This window comes from Aotus nancymaae, unplaced genomic scaffold, assembly GCF_030222135.1.
Source record: "Aotus nancymaae isolate 86718 unplaced genomic scaffold, 86718_ANA_hifiasm-v0.15.2.pri h1tg000014l, whole genome shotgun sequence".
Classification (NCBI taxonomy): domain Eukaryota; kingdom Metazoa; phylum Chordata; class Mammalia; order Primates; family Aotidae; genus Aotus; species Aotus nancymaae.
The window spans coordinates 51,669,329-51,672,743 of record NW_026988425.1 but is presented as its reverse complement, the minus strand read 5'-3'; the positions used below and the strand labels follow the sequence as shown (position 1 = coordinate 51,672,743).

Here is a 3,415-nt window from a genome sequence, read left to right as displayed (position 1 = left end):
CTGAACCATTTTACAGCTCCAACAGGAACATACAAGTGTTGCGATTTCTCCGTATCTTCGGCAACACTGGTTATTTTTCTATCTTTAAAAATCATAGCCATCCTAATGGTTTTGAAGTGGTTTCTATTGCATTTCTCTAATGATTAATGATATTGAGTATCTTTTCAAGTGCTTATTTTCCATTCATGTATGTTTATTCAAGCCCTTTGCCCATTTTAAAATTGGGTTGTCTTTTTGTTGTTGAGTTGTAAGAGTTTTCTAAATATATTCTGGAGATTATTTTCTAATATTTTCTGCCATTCAGTTGTCTTTTCACCATTTTGATATTGTCCTTTGATGTGTGAATGTTTACATTTTGATGAAGTTGAATCGACTTTTTTCTTTTGTTGCTCAGGCTTTTGATGTTATATCTAAGAATCTATTTCCAAGTCTGAGTTCATGAAGATTGACTCTGTGTTTTCTTCTAAGAGTTCTGTGGTTTAACCTGTTACATCTAGGACACTGATCCATTTTGAGTTCATTTTAGTGTATGGTGTGAGGTTGGAACAGCTTTATGCTTTAGCTTATCAAAGCACAAAGAGGACCATCACAGGGAAATTAATTTAAAAACTGCATTTGAAAATTATTTTTCTTTCCTCCTCCCTCAGTTTAAACTGAGCTGCAGACAAAAGTAGAATTTTCTCCTGAGATATAACTCAGAGAATTTTCTTCAAACCAAAATAAACTATCTTATTGAGAAGCACTCCTAGCATTGGTGTTGGATGTTGATAGAGAAGAAAGGCAGACTGAAGCAATCAATGTAAGATCTTTACAAGGATAGTATAGGGAGGAGGAGGGAAGGAATGGAGCTCCTGACTTCAGTGTTCACTGCTAGAATAAACTCTGAGTATATCTCTTTAAAGTTGGAATTCTGACCCAGGATAATCACTTATTGGGTGGCAAGGCTTGAGAGACAGGGCTGTATTGTATGTTACAGACTATCTCCAAAAGGGTTGAATAATTTCCATACTCAAAACAAGCTACCCACATACTCTGTCCAACTTTACATAACCATAAAGGGCTAGCTGTTTTAACTAGGATGCTTATTTATTGACATAAAAACAAGAATTCTCATATACAGATGCAAGCAGTAAACCAAGAATCAGTAAACACTTGAGGAAAACCAACACTATGAATGAGAAAAAATTCAACGAGTAAAAGAACACATGAGAAATTGGACTTCAAAAAGCAAACAAAAGAAGACTTAAAAAGTTAAAATTCTCAGAAAGATTCCAGAAAATTTTACTAACATGCACTAATAATAGAATGGCATAAAATTATTGGTGTTTAAAACTGAAAGAATAATTTTAAAAAGTCAAACCTCAGATCGGATGCATGTTAGAGTGGCCACAGTTGAAGAAGCAATATGAGTTGGAATATGTAGTGGGGAAAATGCCCCAGAACTCAGCCGACACATGCAAAGAGAAAAATGTGTGAAAGAAAAGTTAAAATAAAATTGTTTGAAACTTAGAGTTTTTTTATCCAAAAATAATATATAAGTGTTTGAGAAAATAAAGACATTAGTTAAACAGTGAAGTACTCAATCATATTACTGTCTGTGGGCTTTCTCTGAAGGAATCCTTAGAGGACGTACTCAATCAAGACAAAAAGGAAGGAGGAAGACCTGGGATAAAAGAAGTTTGTTCTTTATTTCTTTACTGTTTTGCTTGTTTTATGTGAAACTTGGCTCTTTCTTGAGAGCATGTGTCTTCTGTGAAGCCCCTTGACACAAAAAAGCTTGAAGTTGGGGTGACTGTTTTTCTTATCCTTGGTTGCTATTCAAACACAATTTCCTTCTTCCCTAAGTATCCTAGTTATTTTGAAGTGCTTCAGCTGCACTCCACACAGGCTTTGCTTGTTGCAGAAATTCCTTCACCACTTAAGTACTCCTCCTCATTCATTGACGGTTTGCTCTCTTCCTCTGCATACTTAAATCATAATTTTTGGTAACCTCATCATCACTTAGTTCTGAGCCTTCTCATTTCCTATGATCATTTATTTTTTCACTCCCATGGTCATGCTCTAGACCTTGTCCTGGATAGCAACTACCAACACCAGAATCTCAATGTCAAGCTGAGTTCAACCTCCTGTCTCTCCAGCTCACTAATCCGGCAGCTTGATGGTAACAATATTTCAACTCTTTGGAGACCTTTAATCTTTTAACCCGCAAGTTTTCTCTGTGTTATAGCCTGATTCTCATCTCTCTTCACTTCTCTCCTTACTCAGCTTAGAGACCATGGTCCTTCATCGTGATCACACACTTATAAACACCCTATCCCTTTTCAACTCTTGCTTTTACCAAAAAAAAAAAAAAAGTTCCAATTAAATTTCCAACTTGTAAGCTCCCTCTCAGAACTCCTATTCAACGTAGTATTGGAAGCTCTGGCCAGGGCAATCAGGAAAGAGAAAGAAATAAAGGACGTTCAATTAAGAAAAGAGGAAGTCAAATTGTCTCTATTTGCAGACGACATGATTGTATATTTAAAAGACCCCATCATCTCAGCCCAAAATTTCCTTAAGCTGATAAGCAACTTCAGCAAAGTCTCAGGATACAAATTCAATGTGAAAAAAATCACAAGTATCCCTATACACCAATAACAGAGAGCCAAATTATAAGTGAACTCCCATTTACAATTGCTACAAAGAGAATTAAATACCTAGGAATACGATTTACAAGGGATGTGAGGGACTTCTTCAAGGAGAACTACAAACCACTGCTCAAAGAAATAAAAGAAGACACAAACAAATGGAAAAACATTCCATGTTCATGGTTAGAAAGAATCAATGTCGTGAAAATATTGATGAGCCATGTTACCCAAAGTAATTTATAGATTCAATGCTATCTGAATCAAGCTACCATTGATTTTCTTCACATAATTTTAAAAAAGCTACTTTAAATTTCATATGGAACCAAAAAAGAGCCCACATAGCCAAGGCAATCCTAAACAAAAAGAACAAAGTTGGAGGCATCACACTACCTGATTTCAAACTATGCTACAAGGCTACAGTAATCAAAACAGCATGGTCTATGGCCATACCACCCTGAATGCGCCTGATCTCGTCTGATCTCGGAAGCTAAGCAGGGTCAGGCCTGGTTAGTACTTGGATGGGAGACAACCTGGGAATACTGGGTGCTGTAGGCTTTTTAAAAATAATAATAATAAATAAAAATAATAATAATAAATAAAAAATGAAAAAACAAATAAACAAACAAACAAACAAAAACAGCATGGCACTGGTACCAAAACAGATATATAGACCAATGGAACAGAACAGAGGCCTCAGAAATAATGCCACACATATACAACTATCTGATCTTTGACAAACCTGATGAAAACAAGCAATGGGGAAAGGATTCCCTATTTAATAAATGGTG

At 35.7% G+C, this 3,415-nt stretch overlaps 1 non-coding gene across 1 annotated transcript; it reads left to right on the top strand.

The window, feature by feature from the left end:
- The first annotated feature begins 3,063 nt into the window (after positions 1-3,063).
- LOC135274916 (5S ribosomal RNA) lies at positions 3,064-3,182 on the top strand. The gene has a single exon (XR_010342661.1). It is a non-coding gene; the product is annotated as a 5S ribosomal RNA (ribosomal RNA).
- Positions 3,183-3,415: the final 233 nt, after the last annotated feature.